General features: G+C 44.0%; 1 protein-coding gene across 2 annotated transcripts in view; it reads right to left on the reverse strand.

The window, feature by feature from the left end:
* The window catches only part of TPRG1 (tumor protein p63 regulated 1), a 201,750-nt gene that overhangs the window by 150,134 nt on the left and 30,142 nt on the right, over positions 1-21,474 (reverse strand). The window contains exon 1 of one of the 2 annotated variants that reach the window (NM_001193079.1): positions 4,010-4,228. The exons of the other annotated variant lie outside the window; for it this stretch is intronic. The gene's annotated coding sequence lies outside the window, so the exon portion shown is untranslated. Of the gene's footprint in view, positions 1-4,009; positions 4,229-21,474 lie in introns of those variants that run through there. 2 annotated transcript variants of the gene reach the window in all.

The raw sequence follows: 21,474 nt of genomic DNA on the forward strand, positions 1-21,474 counted from the left end.
TGCCATCCAACCATCTCATCCTCTGTTGCCTCTTCTCCTTCTGCCTTCAATCTTTTCCAGCATCAAGGTCTTTTCCAATGTTTCAGCTGTTCTCATCATGTCGCAAAACATTGAAACTTCAGCTTCGGCATCAGGTACACAAAAATGAAATTAGGTGGCCATTGAGAATCTGGTCTCAGACACGTCCCTGCACCACTGAGAAACTGAATTTTCTTTACCCAAGGACACCACCAGCTGTATTCAAAATAGCCAACAACTGCAACTTTATGGACTCAAGGTCCCACTTTGTAACTATTAACCATTTCAGGCCCCAACCAATCCTTGCTTAACAAGCATTCTCCCTTCTCATCAGCTGCAATTGTGATTCTTGACAAACAACTTATGTAACTAACCGTGGCCTTGCAGTTTTTGCCTTTATAAGCTTCCTCCATTTTGCAATCCAGCAGAAAACAATTCAGGTGCTTCTTGAATCTTTGTCTTCCAGGTTGCAGTTTTAACAAACCCCAAATAAATGTCTGTTTATTTCTAACAAGTCTCTGTTACTGAAATTTTTGCTAGTAACATGCATTGTTCAGGGCTGTGTCAAAATAACATGTGTTTCACTGTATCCCTGAATATACAGTAGCAATATCCTGACCCAGAAATGTGTGGCTGGAGCTCCATGTAAGCAAAGAATTTTAACAGTGTATCAGCCTCAAGTGGACAGAAAGCAGACAGTATTAAGGATGCATCATGAACGTGGATAAGTAGACACAAATTCACTACTAGATGAAGAGGTTGATGTGAGAATCAGTCCAAGACTACTGGCATAAGAAAGTACATTCCCATCTTCCAGAAAACAGATGGTTCAACCTGAAGCCCTGAGTTGACCGTATTTGGAAGTTTCAAGTTTCCACTGATGCAGATGCTGGGTTCTAGTTCCCTCCCATGGCCCCAAACATCCTGCATTTGGTATAACATACCTGCAGTTTAGGGCACATACCTGAGAAGTGTGAATTCCTGGGATTTAGGAAAGGTCCTTAAACAATAACAAAAATGAAAGTTTCTAGAGCTTTATAGAGAGTTCTAAAGCTGCACGTGATCTCCAAAATTATCTGTTTAGTATGAGGCAGTGGCAGTGAAGAAAAAAATTAATTCAACCTTTTGGACCCAGGTGTGAGTTTCATCTGGTATTAGTTTGCTGTGTGATTTGGGGCAGATGACTTCAACCCCCTGAAAAAAATGTAAGACAAAAAGTTTACCAGGACTACCTACAGGTGTGTGTGTGTGTGTGTGTGTGTGTGTGTGTTGGTCACTCATTCGTATCTGACTCTTTGTGACCCTATGAACTGTAACCCATCAGGCTCCTCTGTCCATGGAATTCTCAAGGCAAGAATACTTGGAGTGAGTTGCCATTCCCTTCTCCAGGGGATCTTCCCAACTCAGGGATTAAACCTAGGTCCCCTGCATTGCAGGTGAATTCTTTACTGTCTGAACCACCAAGGAAGCCCCACTTACAGGTGTAGGAGAGAGAAATACTCTGAAGTTACGATCTCTACAAAAGTATATTTCTATCATCTTTCTTTCATCATAAGAGAGGCAGGGGAGAAAAGCCTCTTTCTTTCCCTCCTAGGTTGTATCCAATTTCTCTGGCTCTATTTATAAATGGGATCCTTGAAAGAAATTTACCAGCACCAATTCCCTTTTTCTCTTGAATGCAGCTCATCTCTCTGACATAACTCATCTCCTCTCAGCAACATATGTGCCATCCAACCCCTCTCTTCTCCTTGGATGTCTCCTTCATTTGGATCCCAACACACATCACTATCTCCTAGTGTTCACCCTCCACTTCCACTGCTCCTCCTCCATCTCTTTTGGTTGCCATGGAACCGGAGGGAATAGAGAGTGGTAAGAATGGTAGGAGTGGTCTGCTCCAGAGTGCAGACAATAAAGGGATGATGTATTGTCTACAGAAAAGGCAACTGAAAAATGTTTTTCATTATTGCCATGTGCTGGCGATTCTAAAGCACCTCAGTGAAAAAATCCTTCTCTTTGCTGATGAAGACCACCCCCACCATGCCCTTTCCCCTTTAGTGCATGTTAACTAGATTCTCCCCACTTCCCTAATCCAAAACTTTATAGCACCTCAAAAGTCAGCCCTTAAACCTCTTCTCTCTTCCATCTATATTGACTCCTTTGAAGATCTCATTTAATTTTATTGCTGTAAATAGTATGTATCTATTGATGACAACCACTTTTTATCTTCAACTCAGATAGCCTCACTGAATCCAAGGTTCATATATTTAGTCACTACTCACCATATCCAGTGCCTTCCTGGCCAAAATAAGCTCCTGATGCTCTTTCAAAAACCTGTTCCTCTCACGGTCTTCTCCATCTCAGATGAAGGCCGCTCCTTCCTACCAGTTGCTCCACAAATTCTTGGAGTCATTCTGGTCTCCTTCCTGTCTCATAACTCCCCCGGCAAGCAATCAAACACAAGGTCTAAACACTTGTCAACACCTCTGCCATACCCGCTTGTCCAAGCTTCCACAGCAATCATCTGGATGATAGGAAAAGGTCAAAGTAAAATTAAAACTTGTCATTGTAAGGAGTCTCACTGAGCATCTGGGTTTAGTCCCCAAAATGACACAGTTAACACTTCTACTTAGGGCTGCCCAACACAATTCACTACAGGTAGTAACCAGTGAAAGAGTTAAAGCCCCAGAGATCACTGGCCACCCGGCCTTGTGCACACTGTGTCCCCTGTCCAAGCCTCAGTTTCTCTATTTTGAATAAGTTAATTGCTTAAGTGATCTCTTCAAGACCCTTACAGGCAGAAAGATACTAAGAATATACCAAAGCGTGCTAAAAATTACATAACATTGCAACCCATTGCATTGTGGTGGGCCCACAGGGATGAATATTAGCACTGTCAAAACAAACTCAAATAGACACACACGCACGCACACATCCACAAAAGAAACATTTCCTTCCACAACTAAGAATGATATAACCTTCAGAGCATGAAGAGGAAAATGATAGCCAAAATTAGCATCTTAAAAAAATAAACTACATAATCACTGAAGATGAGATTTTCTTAAAACTATAGAACAATGAGATATAATGATAGCTGTCATAAGAGAGGAAATTGCAGGAGTCAATTTGAAAGGATTTGGGAGTGTTCCCTCCTCCCATTGAGATTTGGTTTTCCACATACCACAGTAAGACAGAAAAGCTAAAATATTTCCCTAGGGCCATTGTGATCAGTGCCTCATAACACGGCTGTTGACATTAAGAAAGTGTCATTCAGCCCCAAATGAAAGCCAGAGCACGTGTCAGGCTCCACGTAGTCATCTCCTCCAATTTGCATATCAGTGTTCAGTTAACAAGGCCCCTTTATGTACAAATTCTCATTCGTCCTCTAAAAATAGTTTGATGAAGCCTAGATATCACTATGAAATCTCTCTGTCTCTCAGATGAATTGAAAATATCCCTCCCAATCTCCCTGCAAGAAAGGAGCACCTTTTCTTGGCCATTTGACAGCTTAGGAAACACATTCACTTCTCTTGGCTTTTTGAGATAAGGTGTGACCTGCCTGGGCTGGGGGGTGAGGGGCCTGCAGTAGAGGGAGAGAAAAGGAGGCATCAGATCTAATCTTGGCCTCAGTCTGCAGATCAAACTTGAACAAATCACTTCAATTCACTAAGCTTCAGTTCTTAAGCCACTGAATAGAGAAAATTACTCCTATCCCACCATTCTTACAGTGCAGTTAAGATCAAAATCAATAGAGAGATAAGTATGTCAGGGGATTTTATAGGCTGAAAAATGCTGGTCTACAAATATCATCAACCCTGAGCAGTAAGGAAAAATGGAACATTTTTTTCATTGGGTCACAGAGAATATGAGTCTAGATGGAAGTACAAGGCAAGGGTGGAGGGGACCTGAGACACAAGTTGGGGACAAGATAAATCAGTTCATAGAGAGAAGCCCCATCTCTTTGTGGAACCAGTGAAAAGCCAGCTGGCCTTACCTGGCTAGACTCTTGCTGGTACTCAAGGATGTTTTCTCCCTGGACGAAGGGGGCCAGACCACAGACAGTGGCCAGTGGAGCTGTGGTTGGCTCAGAGGAAGTCAAACAAGAGGGTGTTCTTGTGCTCTCACCCCACTCAAGCTGAAAAAGTCTTGCTGACCAACAGGGCTGAGGCTGATGTGATCAACCTTCAACAAAGGGTCAAATGAAAAGACCGGGGATGTTTACAAGGAGGAACTCCACCTGTCAGAGGCGGGGAACTGGGTTTGTGGGAGGGGCCTTTCCTGTTCTACAATGACACATCTCTCTCTTCTGTCCTCTGTCTCAAGAAGTCCTGGATTTTTCTGCCTACTCCCTCTTTGATTCAACTCTCCTGATGGGATGGACAGAAGCAGCCTGCCATCCACTCCTCCCCAGCATCTGTACAATAAGAAAGCTTAACCTTGAAGACTACGCTTCTTTTATTAATGTTAATAAATAAACATTATTTATTAATGGATTGATTTTTTGGATGTTTATGATTTTGAGCATCATCACTTTCAGCTCAGGAGAGGAGAGGCATGAAGAGCAGTATGTCTATGAGAACAAACACAAACTGTTTAGTCAGTATTCCTGGTAGAGTACTTGCCACATGACACTGTTTCCCTTTTAAGTGGATGTCCCTTTTACTAGACTGTGAGTTCCTTCAGAGCAAGGACCACATTTTATTTTCCTATAGATTCTCCACAATGCCCAACATGTGGCAAGCACTTAATAAATACCTATTGAATGATCAGTTAGTATATAGTTAGCTAGAGGGGTGGGATGGGGGTGGGAAAGAGGTTCAAGACGGAGGATATATATACTTATGGCTGAATCATGCTGTTGTACAGCAGAAACCAACACAACATTGTAAGTCAATTATCCTCCACTTAAAAATAAATTTAAAAACAAATATATAAAGAAGGCCTAATGATAGGCAATGGGCTTCCCTGGTGGCTCAATAGTAGAGAATCTGCCTGCAACGCAGGAGATCCAGGTTCAATCCCTGGGTCAGGAATATCCCCTGGGGAACGGAATGGCAACCCACTCCAGTATTCTTGCCTGGGAAATCCTATGGACAGAGGAGCCTGGCAGGCTACAGTCCATGGGGATCCCAAAGAGTTGGACACAACTGAGTGACTAACACTCAGTGATAGTAAAGAGAGGATCAACATATAGATTTGCTTTAAGTTTTTATTGGATTTATGAAAATACTTAGCTGATGCTGCTTTCATTTGATTCAATAAATGAAAACATTTCTCTTCAAAACAAATGTGCGTGCATGCTAAGTCACTTCAGTCGTTTCTAATTCTTTGCACCCCCATGCACTGTAGTCCACTAGACTCTTCTGTCCATGGGATTCTCCAGGCAAGAATACTGGAGTGGGTTGTCATGCCCTCCTCCAGAGGATCTTCCTGACTCAGGGATCCAATCCATGTCATTCAGGTCTCCTGCCTTGGCAATTGGGTTCTTTACCACTAGCCCCACCTGGGAAGCCCAAAACAAACATTTCTCTTATAAAAAAGAATTATCTATTTAATGAATCCTGTTCTGCCATTTAATGGCTTTGCAACCTGTGGAAAGCCATATATTAACTATTCTAAGCTGATATTTCTGTAAATTGGGGATATCATTCCTCTTTCCAAGATGCGGATGCAATTTGCAAGGCAGCCTATCAAAATGAATATAGGATGGGACTTAACATGGCAACACTTGCTAGAAAATGTAATTGAATATTAATGTATTGATCTGAGGGATTCCTTGGTAGCTTGGTCTTCCCTGGTGACTCAGATGGTAAAGAATCAGCCTGTAATGCAGGAGACCTGGGTTTGATCCCTGGGTTGGGAAAATCCCCTGGAGGAGGAAATGGCAATCCACCCCAGTATTCTGGCCTGGAAAATTCCATGGACAGGGAAACTACCAGGCTACAGTCTATGGCGTCACAGAGTTGGACACGACTAAGTGACTTTCACTTCACTGGTAGCTCAGTTGGTAAAGAATCTGCTTGCAATGCAGGAGAGCCAGGTTTGATCCCTGGTCGAGAAGATCCCCTGGAGAAGGAAATGGCAATCCACTCCAGTATTCTTGCCTGGGAAATCCCATGGACTGAGGAGCCTGGCGAGCTACAGTCCATGGGGTTGCAAGAGTCAGACACAATGATCTTGAAACCCAAATAAGAGTTTACTACTTAGAGAGTCAGTGTAAAGTAAAATATGAGCTGTGAAGAGAATCATGGGTCCACATGATTTTTTACAAGTCTCCACAATGTCTATGGCTTCCCATGTGGTTCAGTGATAAGGAATCCACCTGCCAGGGCAGGAGACACAGGAGACGTGGGTTCAATCCCTGGGTTGGGAAGATCCTGTGGAGGAGGAAATGGCAACTCACTCCAGTATTCTTGCCTGGAAAATCCCATGGACAGAGAGAGGAGCCTGATGGGCTACAATCCATGAGGTCACTAAGAGTTGGACACAACTGAGCAACTATGCACCACACATACAATGCCTGTGATGTAATCAGTTTATGCTTTCATTCAACAAGTAGTTAACTGAGCAAGGACATTGGCCATTGTCAGTTCTCAGAGCAGACAAGGATAGGAAAATGCACTAGACATAGTCTCTGGCATAAGGAGTTCAGGAAGATGAAATATACAGAAAATGATGAGCACCTGAGATGAGAACAAGAGCTGTGGGAAGCCACAGGAAAGAGCAATCTCTGGACGCTTCATAGAGGAAGAGGCAGCCTCAGCTCTAGGGGTTGTAAAGAAGAGCTGGAATTTCAATAAGTGCCGATGGTGGAGCTGGATATACATGTTAACTGTGAGATGGACTTAGCCACCGTTCCCTGACCTCACTGATTTATGTCCTCCTTAATATAGACTCCAGGATGAAAAGCATTTCACATAACTGGTATGTAGGTCACACCACTTACACGCCACAAAACTACAGGGCAATTAGAAATAATTGCGAGACAAATACTGTTCCCACTTGGCTCCAAGTGTCTTTATGATGGCTCAGGATGAGGGCAAAAATAGAAAAGGAGCATAAAGATGCTGAATCCCAGCCTGATCATTTAAGAGTGGGACCAACCGATGTATTGCTATTGAAGTTACTGCTGTATCGAGTTAGTTTAAAGGGCAAGAGACTGTGAAAAGACACCACGGGTCCGTCCATGTGGCAGCTATCTAATGATCACTGGGCTTCTAGGGGCTGCCGAACCCTCCTCCCAGCTCCTGCTACACTCCTGTCACAATCCACCCAGCAGGAACTGAGCAGGAAGCGATCCATCCAGAAAAAAACATGAGCAGAAGAAAGAACATCACAGAAAACACAGGCTCTGGTTCCTCATCTGCCACTCATGGGGAGTGCCACTCATCTGCAAGTAGCTTGCTGCTGCTGCTAAGTCACTTCAGTCGTGTCTGATTCTGTGTGACCCCATAGATGGCAGCCCACCAGGCTCCCCCATCCCTGGGATTCTCCAGGCAAGAACAATGGTGTGGGTTGCCATTTCCTTCTCCAATGAATGAAAGTGAAAAGTAAAAGTGAAGTCGCTCAGTCGTGTCCTAGTCTTTCCCAAGCCTTGGTTTCCTCTTCTGTGCGATGGGAATTATAATACAGATCTTACTCCTATCCCTGGGTGAAATTCTGGAGGTGATGCCAGCCCTGTAAATGCCAACATTTGGGCCTGAATGGGCAGTGCTATTATGATGGGACATATGATGACACTGGATTTGCCTCATGTCTACTGTTTCCAGTTATATCACAAGCTATGTACAGATCTCCCGGTGGATGAGAATAGAATCACCAGTCGAGCTGCAGAGAATCACAGAAAACGTGTACTGGGTAGGCACTTAGGCGCGCCAACCCTTCTCCCTCTTCTGCAACAGCCTTTATGACTGATTCCCCTTCCTCCTCTATTTCAATCCCGCGCTCCCTGGGAGGGAATGTAGGTTGTTTCTTGTTTGGGTAAGGGAACACTAGTTCATTAGACCTCCTCCCTTCCTGCCGTTTTTCAGATGGAGACAGAGAAACACCCCATGAACACACAGCTGGCCCTCATCCTGGCCTCTGCAGGGCTGTTCTCTTTCATACATGCTGGGGGCAGCAGACGGGCAAGAGAAAACATGAGGCGGCATGGATCCTCACTATATCTGAACCAGAACCACCTCCACTCTAGGTCCCCCCCCTCAACACACACACCCTGGTGCAGAGAAGGATTGGTATATAGCCATGCATCACTAGGGTAAAAAATAGATTCTGTCTATAAGAATCCCACATCCCCACTCCCCAGCTATGCGCTCTCCCCAGGAGCCTTTTGGGAAAGAGGAACACAGCAATGATGAATAGATCCAGGCAGCAGTTGCTGAAGCAAATAGGAACCAGCAGGCCAATTATCAACCAGAAGTACAATGAATATATTATAATGAATTTCTCCTTCTCTGGAGTTCCAATAGCACACAGCAGGCATCACTAGTATTATTCTTAATTGTGGTTAGTTTCCTCTCATGATAGTAGTTGTCTACTTTCTGTAGACAGAATAGGGGTAGGGGTGATGTTTTAAACATTCTTTTCAGGATTTAGTATAATAGAGGAGCTAGAGGTACCACCCAGTAAGACAACAGAGGTACCCAAAAGATGCCTGATAGATGGAAGAATGAACAAATGCATGAATATATGATCTACTATCTCCTTTCCTGGCTCCATGAGATCTTGATGCCTGAGAGATGACAAGCAGGAGAAAGAAGCAATAAGCTCCTCTGTGATTTTGACATGGAACTAAACTCAGCCCAAAGCATCTTTTTTCCTCTCTCTATTTACTCTGGACAATCTGTCCTTTATCAGATGACCTCAAGTCTGGTTGGAAATAGGCATATTTTATTGGAAAATATCATCTTCTTCCAGTTTTGTTTTGCTGAACAGACATTTGTCTGCTTTGTTGTATGTTGTGCATCCAGTGGGACTCAGACAAATTGCTTCAGCTTTCTAAACTGTTTTGTTTCTTCCATTCAATTATCCTTTATTCCTTTTCCTTCCTGCACCTCACTCTTATTCCCAAGTTCCCATTTAATCCACAATGAGAGGACACAATTGTGCTGTTACTCAGCTTCAGGCTGAGAAAGAACATGGAAGCTGGAAGGTCTGAGATTTAGATCCCATTTGTCACCAACAAGTAGTGTGACCTTCTACCAATCACCTTTGCTATCTGGGCCTGCGTCTCTTAGGCAAAATAACATTTGCCACAGAATCTAAAAGCAATTGCTTGAAACTCTCAGGGCCCCAAGCTGTAGTCATCCTTGTGCTATCTCCACATTTAGTGCAGCTTGGGAAGACTTCTCGTTTTTGGCTTGGGTTGGAGGCAGCGGTCTGGTGTTTATTGGCTGAGTGAAGTCCCTACCCTCTCTACCTCAGATCCCCACTCCACACCTTGAGCCACCACCACCCAGAGCAGACTCACAGGACTGAAATCTGAAAGTGGCACATGCCCTGGCATACAGAAGGGCCCCACACATGGTTTTGCTCTGCTGTCACCATTTTGAGAGTCTTGATAATTCCAGACCACTGTACCTGTCTCCTGAGAAACCTGTATGCAAGTCAAGAAGCAACAGAACTTTACAAGAACAAATGACTGGTTCAAAATAGGGAAAGGAATAAGACAAGGCAGTATATTGTCACCTTGCTTATTTAACTTATGTTCAGAGCACATCATGAGAAATGCTGGGCTTGATGAATCACAGGCTGGAATCAAGATTGCTGAGAGAAACACCAACAATCTCAGATATGTAGACGATATCACTGTAATGGCAGAAAGTGAAGAGAAACTAAAGAGCCTCTTGATGAAAGTGAAAGATGAGCATGAAAAAGCTGGCTTGAAACTCAACATTCAAAAAACTAAGATTGTGGCACCCAGTTCCATCACTTCACAGCATATTGATGGGGAAAAAATGGAAACAGTGGCAGATTTTATTTTCTTGGGCTCCAGAATCAATGTGGATGGTGACTGTGGCCATGAAATTAAAAGACGCTTGCCCCTTGGAAGAAAAGCTATGACAAACCTAGACAGCATATTAAAAAGCAAAGACATCACTTTGCCGACAAAGGTCAATATAGTTAAAGCTATGGTTTTTCCAGTAGTTATGTATGGATCTGAGAGTCTGACCATAAAGAAGGCTGAGCACCGAAGAACTGATGCTTTTGAACTATGGTATTGGAGAAGACTCTTGAGAGTCCCTTGAACTGCAAGGAGATCAAACCAGTCAATAATAAAAGAAATCAACCCTGACTATTCATTGGAAGGACTGATAGCTGAAGCTCCAATACTTTGGTCACCCAATGTGAAGAGTCAACTCATTGGGAAAGACTCTGATGCTGGGAAAGACTGAGGGCAGGAGGAGAAGGCGGCAGTAAAGGATGAGATGATTAGATAGCATCTGACTCAGTGGACATAAATTGAACAAACTCTGGGGGATAGTGAAGGATGGGGAAGCCTGGCATGCTACAGTCCATAGGGTCACAATGAGTTGGAAACGACTGAATGACTGAACAACACAATAATTTTTGAACGAAGGGCCTGAATTTTCATCTTGCACTGGGATCTCAAACTGCATCAACATTCCTGCCCCTCTCTTCTACACCCACTACCCCAAAGCAAGAGAACTAAGAAGCCTTAGGAAGAGGGAGACAATGGCACAGCTCTGCCAGATAGGGATGGCTGTGAAGGGACCGCCCCAATGCACAGTCTAGCTGTGGAACGCCCTTCCTTATACATATACAACCTAAGAAAGGACAATGACATGAAACTTGCCACAGGCCCCACCCCTATCAACATCTTCCTTCTTGAGAGCCTCCTGAGCCTGACTCAGGCCAAGGAGTGGCTCACCATTCCTGCTAAGCACTGGGCTCCTCCCTACTTTCAGGTGGAAATGCAGGTTGCCTTGGAGTAGAACTAGTTTTCTGTGAGGATGGTTTCAGTGTGTCTGCCCTCTGATGCCCTCTTGCAACGCCTACTGTCTTACTTGGGTTTCTGTTACCTTGGACGTGGGGTATCTCTTCACAGCTGCTCAAGCAAAGTGCAGCCGCTGCTTCTTACCTTGGACAAGGGGTATCTCCTCACCGCCGCCCCTCCTGACCTTGAACGTGGAATAGCTCCTCTCAGCCCTCCTGCACCCCCACAGCCACCGCTCCTTAAAGGTGGGGTAGCTCCTCCCAGCCGGCGCCCCTGGTCTCGGGTGTAGGGTAGCTCCTCCCGGCTGCCACCACTAGCCTCAGACATGAGGTAGCTCCTCTGGGCTGCTCCTGTGCTGCCACAGCCTGGCACTCTCGGCCACCGCCCCTGACCTCGGATGTGGGGTAGCGCCTCTGAGCCCTTCCTGTGCCATCGCAGCCTGGCACTCTCAGCCGCTGCCCCTGACCTCGGACGTTGGGTAACTCCTCTTGGCTGCCACCCCTCAGGCATGGGGTCCTCCCGGCTTCTGCCCCTGACCTCGGAGGTGGGGTAGCTCCTCTCGGTTGCACTACTGCGCCGGTCACAGCCTCCTGCACTAACTCAATGAAACTAAGCCATGCCCTTGGAGCCACCCAAGAGGGGAGGGTCATGGTGGAGAGGTCTGACAGAATGTGGTCCACTGGAGAAGGGAATGGCAAACCACTACAATATTCTTGCCTTGAGAACCCCATGAACAGTATGAAAAGGCAAAATGATTGGGTACTGAAAGAGGAATTCCCCAGATCAGTAGGTGCCCAATATGCTACTGGAGATCAGTGGAGAAATAACTCCAGAAAGAACGAAGGGATGGAACCAAAGCAAAAACAATACCCAGTTGTGGATGTGACTGGTGATAGAAGCAAGGTCTGATGCTGTAAAGAGCAATACTGCATAGGAACCTGGAATGTCAGGTCCATGAATCAAGGCAAAGTGGAAGTGGTCAAACAAGAGATGGCAAGAGTGAATGTCGACATTCTAGGAATCAGCGAACTAAAATGGACTGGAATGGGTGAATTTAACTCAGATGACTATTATATCTACTACTGCGGGCAGGAATCCTTTAAAAGAAATGGAGTAGCCATCATGGTCAACAACAGAGTCCGAAATGCAGTACTTGGATGCAATCTTGAAAACGACAGAATGATCTCTGTTCATTTCCAAGGCAAACCATTCAAAATCACAGTAATCCAAGTCTATGCCCCAAACAGTAATGCTGAAGAAGCTGAAGTTGAACGGTGCTATGAAGACCTACAAGACCTCTTAGAGCTAACACCCAAAAGAGATGTCCTTTTCATTATAGGGGACTGGAATGCAAAAGTAGGAAGTCAAGAAACACCTGGAGTAACAGGCAAATTTGGCCTTGGAATATGGAATGAAGCAGGGCAAAGACTAATAGAGTTTTGCCAAGAAAATGCACTGGTCATAGCAAACACCCTCTTCCAAAAACACAAGAGAAGATTCTATACATGGACATCACCAGATGGTCAACACCGAAACCAGACTGATTACATTCTTTGCGGCCAAAGATGGAGAAGCTCTATACAGTCAACAAAAACAAGACCAGGAGCTGACTGTGGCTCAGACCATGAACTCCTGATTGTCAAATTCAGACTTACAATGAAGAAAGTAGGGAAAGCCACTAGACCATTCAGTTCAGTTCAGTCGCTCAGTCGTGTACAACTCTGTGCGACCCCATGAATTGCAGCACGCCAGGCCTCCCTGTCCATCGTCAACTCCCGGAGTTCACTCAGACTCACATCCATCGAGTCAGTGATGCCATCCAGCCATCTCATCCTCTGTCGTCCCCTTCTCCTCCTGCCCCCAGCATCAGAGTCTTTTCCCATGAGTCAACTCTTCGCATGAGGTGGCCAAAGTACTGGAGTTTTAGCTTTAGCATCATTCCTTCCAAAGAAATCCCAGGGCTGATCTCCTTCAGAATGAACTGGTTGGATCTCCTTGCAGTCCAAGGGACTCTTAAGAGTCTCCAACACCACAGTTCAAAAGCATCAATTCTTCAGTGCTCAGCTTTCTTCACAGTCCAACTCTCACATCCATACATGACCACTGGAAAAACCATAGCCTTGACTAGACGGACTTTTGTTGGCAAAGTAATGTCTCTGCTTTTGAATATGCTATCTAGGTTGGTCATAACTTTGCTTCCAAGGAGTAAGCATCTTTTAATTTCATGGCTGCAGTCACCATCTGCAGTGATTTTGGAGCCCCAAAAAATAAAGTCTGACACTGTTTCCACTGTTTCCCCATCTATTTCCCATGAAGTGATGGGACCGGATGCCATGATCTTCATTTTCTGAATGTTGAGCTTTAAGCCAACTTTTTACTCTCCTCTTTCACTTTCATCAAGAGGCTTTTGAGTTCCTCTTCACTTTCTGCCACAAGGGTGGTGTCATCTGCATATCTGAGGTGATTGATATTTCTCCTTGCAATCTTGATTCCAGCTTGTGCTTCTTCCAGCCCAGCGTTTCTCATGATGTACTCTGCATATAAGTTAAATGAGCAGGGTGACAATATACAACCTTGACGTACTCCTTTTCCTATTTGGAACCAGTCTGTTATGGTATGACCTAAATCAAATCCCTTATGATTATACAGTGGAAGTGAGAAATAGATTAAGGGACTAGATCTGATAGATAGAGTGCCTGATGAACTATGGATGGAGGTTCGTGACATTGTACAGGAGACAGGGATCAAGACCTTCCCCATGGAAAAGAAATGCCAAAAAGCAAAATGGCTATCTGGGGAAGCCTTACAAATAGCTGTGAAAAGAAGAGAAGCGAAAAGCAAAGGACAATAGGAAAGATATAAGCCTCTGAATGCAGAGTTCCAAAGAATAGCAAGAAGAGATAAGAAAGCCTTCCTCAGCAATCAGTGTAAAGAAATAAAGGAAAACAACAGAATAGGAAAGACTAGAGATCTCTTCAAGAAAATTAGAGATCCCAAGGGAACATTTCATGCAAAGATGGCCTCAATAAAGGACAGAAATTGTATGGACCTAACAGAAGCAGAAGACATCAAGAAGACGTGGCAAGAATACACAGAAGAACTGTACAAAAAAGATCTTCAAGACCAAGATAATCACGATGGTGTGATCAATCACCTAGAGCCAGACATCCTGGAATGTGAAGTCAAGTGGGCCTTAGGAAGCATCACTATGAACAAAGCTAGTGGAAGTGATGGAATTCCAGTTAAGCTATTCCAAATCCTGAAAGATGATGCTGTGAAAGTGCTGCACTCAATATGCCAGCAAATTTGGAAAACTCAGCAGTGGCCGCAGGACTGGAACAGGTCAGTTTTCATTCCAATCCCAAAGAAAGGCAATGCCAAAGAATGCTCAAATTATCGCACAATTGCAGTCATCTCACACACTAGTAAAGTAATGCTCAAAATTCTCCAAGCCAGGCTTCAGCAATATGTGAACCGTGAACTTCCAGATATTCAAGCTGGTTTTAGAAAAGGCAGAGGAACCAGAGGTCAAATTGCCAACATCCGCTGGATCATGGAAAAAGCAAGAGAGTTCCAGAAAAAACATCTATTTCTGCTTTATTGACTATTCCAAAGCCTTTGACTGTGTGGATCACAATAAACTGTGGAAAATTCTGAAAGAGATGGGAATCCCAGACCACCTGACCTGCCTCTTGAGAATCCTATATGCAGGTCAGGAAGCAACAGTTAGAACTGGACATGGAACAACAGACTGGTTCCAAATAGGAAAAGGAGTACGTCAAGGCTGTATATTGTCACCCTGCTTTTTTAACTTATATGCAGAGTACATCATGAGAAACTCTGGGATGGAAGAAGCACGAGCTGGAATCAAGATTGCAGGGAGAAATATCAATCACCTCAGATATGCAGATGACACCACCCTTGTGGCAGAAAGTGAAGAGGAACTCAAAAGCCTCTTAATGAAAGTGAAAGAGGAGCCTGAAAAAGTTGGCTTAAAGCTCAACATTCAGAAAACGAAGATCATGGCATCTGGTCCCATCACTTCATGGGAAATAGATGGGGAAACAGTGGAAACAGTGTCAGACTTTATTTTTTGGGGCTCCAAAATCACTGCAGATGGTGACTGCAGCCATGAAATTAAAAGACGCTTACTCCTTGGAAGCAAAGTTATGACCAACCTAGATAGCATATTCAAAAGCAGAGATATTACTTTGTCAACAAAGGTCCATCTAGTCAAGGCTATGGTTTTTCCAGTGGTCATGTATGGATGTGAGAGTTGGACTATGAAGAAAGCTGAGCACTGAAGAATTGATGCTTTTGAACTGTGGTGTTGGAGAAGACTCTTGAGAGTCCCTTGGACTGCAAGGAGATCCAACCAGTCCATTCTGAAGGAGATTAGCCCTGGGATTTCTTTGGAAGGAATGATGCTAAAGCTAAAACTCCAGTACTTTGGCCACCTCATGCGAAGAGTTGACTCATGGGAAAAGACTCTGATGCTGGGGGCGGGAGGAGAAGGGGACAACAGAGGATGAGATGGCTGGATGGCATCACTGACTCGATGGAACTCCGGGAGTTGATGATGGACAGGGAAGCCTGGCGTGCTGCGATTCATGGGGTCGCAAAGAGTTGTACATGACTGAGCGACTGAAATGAACTGAACTGAACTGAACTGAACTTGGAGCAGAAACCATCCAGACACCACCCAACATCACAGAGCTGGACAGGATCTCAGAGCAGAACCCAGGCAGCTATCACAACCCAGCTTCTGGTATCAGTGAAACAAAGTGCCCCAGGTTAGAGAATGGACTGACTCAAGTACACACTGTGAGTCAGTTTCCCAGGCTGCTTTTGGCATTAATTCTCTTTCGGATATGTTCCTCTTTCTATATATTTGAGATCTGCAAAGAAAATCAAACAAACAAACCTGTTTTTCTGTCACACAGATAACATACTCCCACACCCAATGCAGAGACTTGCAGATTCTGATGCTCAATTTATATTGGCCAAATTAAATGAAAGATGACCCTGGTATCTTAAAACTGCAACAAGATGAAATGATCACCTTGGCTTTCTTCTATCCCAAATTCTTCTGAGAGCCTCAGTCATTTCACATGTCTCAGTGGGAAAGAAATCTAAGGAGGAGGCAAAGCTTGACAAAATTTAAACATGTCAATAAAGAGCGTGTGATAAACTACAGTGCAAACAGAGACAAACTTTTGAAACATTGAGACCTGAAGGAAAATAGGAAGAGCGCTAGTTAGGATGAAAGGGATTATACATCTGTGTGGGCACAGAGAATTACTTCTGGGTCTTAGTTCACTAGCTCTCTGGGTGCTCTTAGGCAAGTGCATCTCTGGGAAAGTTTCTCTCTGGCCTTTGGCTTCCTGGTCAACCACCTGAGGAAGCTTGGACACACACAGAGTGAAGTCCCTTTGAGGGCTGGCATTCTGTGGTTCTAAGTATCAACTGTTATCACCTCCATATCAGTGTCAGGACTTTCAGACTGATTTGCAGAGGAAGATTACCTTCCAGAACCTAAGTTAGTGAAAAATAATGAAAGCAGCAAAAGAATTCAATTCAGAAATTTGAGTTCTGACTATAGGGAGTGACCTAGAGAAGAAACTGCTATGGAATTCTGATCCAAAGAGAGAACACATTTCTGAGGGACAAAAGTATGTTGGGGTGAGTATCTGAGGAGGGACCTTGGGCAAGGTGGCTCCCATTCCCCAGTGACTCAGTTTGGACTGACTGACCCTTCCCCTCCCCAAGCACAGTCTAGTCACTCTGCTCTGCTGGAATGTGTGATGATGAAGAGAACAGTAGACTCTAAGGGTAAGACCATGTTACTGAATAGGTTTGAACAGTAGACCAAGGTGTTCTTAATTTTCATATTTATTATGTTTTAGGGACCGTGTTCTATGACTGTCATGACATTTGAGGAGTTCCTGTGAGCTGTGTCCAATGGCAAACAAGACAACCTTGAATAGCCTCCCCAAGTCCCATGGGGAAGGAGAAAGAATGTACCTTTTCATCTGACTTGGTCCCTGACCCAGCCACACTCCTGCCATGTGGGCAATGTGGCACATCAGCAATTTTCTGTGACATCTGAACCAAAGCTAGAACCACAGTGTGGGCTTTGTGACCCAAGTCTCAGGCCAGACCTTCAGCACAGGGCATCCTTTAAGGCCAGGGCCAGGAACGACAGCCCTGAAGATAACATCTGATGTGTGAGCAGAGTCTGTACCACTCGCCTGAGAACTTGCCATTAAAAATGAATATTAAATAGGAAAAGGAGTACATCAAAGTTGTATATTGTCACCCTGCTTATTTAACTTATATGCAGAGTACATCATGAGAAATGCTGGGCTGGAAGAAGCATAAGCCGGAATCAAGATTGCCAGGAGAAATATCAATAACCTCAGATATGCAGACGATACCACCCTTATGGCAGAAAGTGAAGAGGAACTAAAGAGCCTCTTGATGAAAGTGAAAGAAGAGAGTTAAAAAGTTGGCTTAAAGCTCAACATTCAGAAAACGAAGATCATGGCATCTGGTTCCATCACTTCATGGCAAATAAATGGGGAAACAGTGGAAACAGTGGCTGACTTTATTTTTGGGGGCTCCACAATCACTGCAGATGGTGATTGCAGCCATGAAATTAAAAGATGCTTACTCCTTGGTAGGAAAGTTATGACCAACCTAAACAGCATATTAAAAAGCAGAGATATTACTTTGTCAACAAAGGTCTGTCTTGTCAAGGCTATGGTCTTTCCAGTAGTCATGTACGGATGTGAGAATTGGACTATAAAGAAAGCTGAGCACCGAAGAATTGATGCTTTTTAACTGAGCTGCTGGAGAAGACTCTTGTGAGTCCCTTGGACTGCAAGGAGATCCAACCAGTGCATCCTAAAGTAGATCAGTCCTGGGTGTTCATTGGAAGGACCGATGTTGAAGCTGAAACTCCAGTACTTTGGCCACCTGGACCAAAGAGCTGACTCATTTGAAAAGACCCTGATGCTGGGAAAGATTGAGGGCAGGAGGAGAAGGGGACCACAGAGGATGAGATGGTTGGATGGCATCACCGACTCAATGGACATGAGTTTGAGTAAACTCCAGGAGTTGGTGATGGACAGGGAGGCCTGGCGTACTGCAGTTCATGGGGTCACAAAGAGTTGGACACAACTGAGCGACTGAACTGAACTGATTCCTGATTTACTAGATGAGAACCCCTGGGGTGGGCCCAGGAATCTCACTGTTAGGAAGTTTTCCCAGATAGCTGTTCTGCACATAAAAGCTTAAGAAGTACAGTGTTTCACTTTCTCAGTCTACTCCCAGAAAACTCCAACAGGGAACAGACTGAAAAACTCAGGGACAGGAGCTTAGAGACTGAATCCATTCCTGCTGCAAGGAGGCAGTGGTGAAACACACACAGCTGGATGGTAGGCAGAGGGGAGGATGTAATAAAGTTAGAAGACACGTAATTTGTACATAGGTGACCCAGAGCCCTTTAATTTCTGTCTCTCTCCTGACTGTAGGATGCAAGAGCTCCTAGGCGAGCTTTGAATTTCAGCATCTACATCCCAAATCCTTAGCTGGATTCCTATGCTCTCACTGCCTGATTAAACACAGGAGAAGTACTTGCTTAGCAATAATAATAAGAAAAAAAGATGCAAGGGACAGGGGCCAGAGCCACCTGCATGACGTGAAGGTTCACAGAAGAGAAAACCTGAAGGCTCTTGTGAAGGGAAGGAGTCTGGCCATCCATGCCTCTAAAGAGGAACCCTGCCATGTTCAGGGTGTGGGGCCAGTGAGGACAAGCTTCCTCTCCCTGGAGTTTTCGTAAAGCACCCAGGTGACGTGGAGACTGCAAAGGGAACCTGCCACACAACATGCCATATCCGTTCTCAGAGGGTGTCAACACCCTCCTTCCCACACCTGCTATTCCCAAATATCACAACCTGATTTTTTTCTCCAGCCTCCTGTCTTGATGACGACGATTAAATATTCATGGGATGCTGTGATGCCAGCATACTTTGTGAAATTTCAGAAACCTTTTTTTTTTTTTAACGGAAACTTTTCTTTTTTCTTTCAGATGATCCCAGTTTTGAAGAGAGGTAGAAAGAATGACAAATGCCAGTAACTCAAAAACTAGAAACTGTACCAAAAAAGCTAGCATCCTAAGTTTTCACGATTGTGTTTCAAGCCTACAGTGCCCCACTTTAAGAAGAGGAAAGCGCAGAATCTAGAAATCAAAGATGCAGGAGTTGTTCCTACTACAAAAGAATTTTTCATTTTACCATGGGGTTCATTTAAATAGCAAAATTCCCAACTCTAGGTAAAATATTATATAAGCAAATTTATTTATGTATGTATTTATCATTTAATTATTATGCAAAAATGTGTTCACCTTATTTGAAAAAAAAAATGTATATATTCTGAAATCAGAGTCTGCTAGCTAAAGGCATCATCTTACCCTGTAGTTTTCCAAATGAGCTTCAGGGAGCCCTGGGGTTTCTCCAAGATGTCTCTGGGGCCACCCTGAGACACAGGCTGGGCCTGCAAGGTGGAGCTAGGTGGTACCCATCTCAGATCACCCAGCACAATCTACTCCCCCCAGGTATATATCAGAGGTACATGTAATGTTTAGCTTCTAAGAAGTTGAGGGAATGTATCCAAAGCACTCACAGAAGCTTAATTCCTTAATTTTACATTTTGGAAAACTAATACAAAAACATGATTTCCCCAAAGTCATATTACATTTTAACTTCAGTCCAGTGTTTCCTCTTACACTGTAACTTGTTGCCTCACAGAACACTCAAAATTTGATTAAGGAAACTTGTTTGTCTCCTAGAAATGTTAGCACCTTAGTCTGAAACTAGTCAATAATTAAAATAACCAGAAGAACCAGCTCAGAAATAATCAGAAACTGAAGGTAAATTGCAAAACATTTTCTTGCTGAATAAGCCTGACATTCTCAAAGGTCTCCAGACGAGCTGGATAATGTCAGTGTTGATCACAGCTCCGTCTTGAATCACAACACAGATAACTTGAGCTAGCACCTTCTAAAATGTTATTCAAAATACCAGCTAAAGCAAGGTGCCTCCATCAAGCTGAATCGATGCTTCAGTGAGAAGTAGTCACACAGAGGAAAAAGTAGTAATGAGAACCTTATGTTGGATCAACTTGTGCCCTATATTTATTTATTTCTAATTATTCAACAAATACCTATGTGTTGCTTGCTCTGTGCTGGGAACTGTCAAAAGCACCCTACAAATATTAATCATTTCCTTCCTATAAAAATGCTATGAGGAGGGTACTATATATCATTGCCATTTTACAGGTGAGAAAACTGTTTACAAAGAGGCTGTGTATTGTACTTAGTCACTCAGTGTCTGACTCTTTGCAACCCCATGGACTGTAGCCCACTAGGCTCTTCTGTCCATGGGGATTCCCAGGCAAGAATACTGGAGTGGGTTTCCATGCCCTCCTCCAGGGGATCTTCCCAACTCAGGGATCAAACCCAGGTCTCCTGCATTGCAGGCAGATTCTTTATCAGCTGAGCTACAAGGGAAGCCCCACAAAGAGACTAAGTGACCCTTAGTCACAACCAGTACACAGCTGTTCAGAGTGACAAGTCTCAGAGACACACCCCTAGGTCACATGCAACACAAAAGGTGCTTTATCACCATTTGTGACATAGCAAGCTTCCCCAAATTTACCCCAAGACCTCTAAAAGCAGAGCCTATTAGAATCTATGCCATTAATATCGTTACTGGGCTTCCCAGGTAGCTCTAGTGGTAAAGAACCTGCCTGCCAATGTGGAAGACATGAGACGCAGGTTCAATCCCTGGATTGGGAAGATCCCCTAGAGAAGGAAATGGTCAACCCACTCCAGTATTCTTCCCTAGAGAATCCCATGGACAGAGGAGCCTGGCGGGCTACAGTCCATAGGATCAAAAAGAGTCAGACATGACTACAGTGACTGAGCAATGTCATTATTAACAATCAGCTGATAATATCATCTAATATTAATGCCTTTTACTCTGCCAGCACTGCATTAATATTAATACTTACGGACATCACAAGTCTACCAGGGAAATATCATCGTTAGACCCATTTTGCTGCTGAGGGAAGAAACACAGAAAGGTTACGAAATATGTCAAAAATCATGGGAACCTAAAAAGGTAGAATTGGAATTCAAAAGCAGATTTATCTCACTACATGATGTGTATCCTAGCAGAGTTCTTTAATTGACTCCTGCAGATTTGTTTGTTTTGCCCACAGTGTTTTTTACAATTTTTTTGAATGAGATGCTAAAATCGACTAATTGAGAAGCTTCAATGAAAAATCCAGAATTGCTAGATGCTTCCCTCTTTAGAGGAGGTTTCCACTTCTCCATCATCACACATCCAGCCAGCTTCCTGTCTTTATGCTATTAGCCTACCTCCTTGAAGCACTTGAGCTTGAGCCATTGAGCAGGATACTCCAGGAGGCTCCAGAGT

This window comes from Bos taurus, chromosome 1 (genome assembly GCF_002263795.3).
Source record: "Bos taurus isolate L1 Dominette 01449 registration number 42190680 breed Hereford chromosome 1, ARS-UCD2.0, whole genome shotgun sequence".
In the NCBI taxonomy this organism is placed as follows: Eukaryota; Metazoa; Chordata; class Mammalia; order Artiodactyla; family Bovidae; genus Bos; species Bos taurus.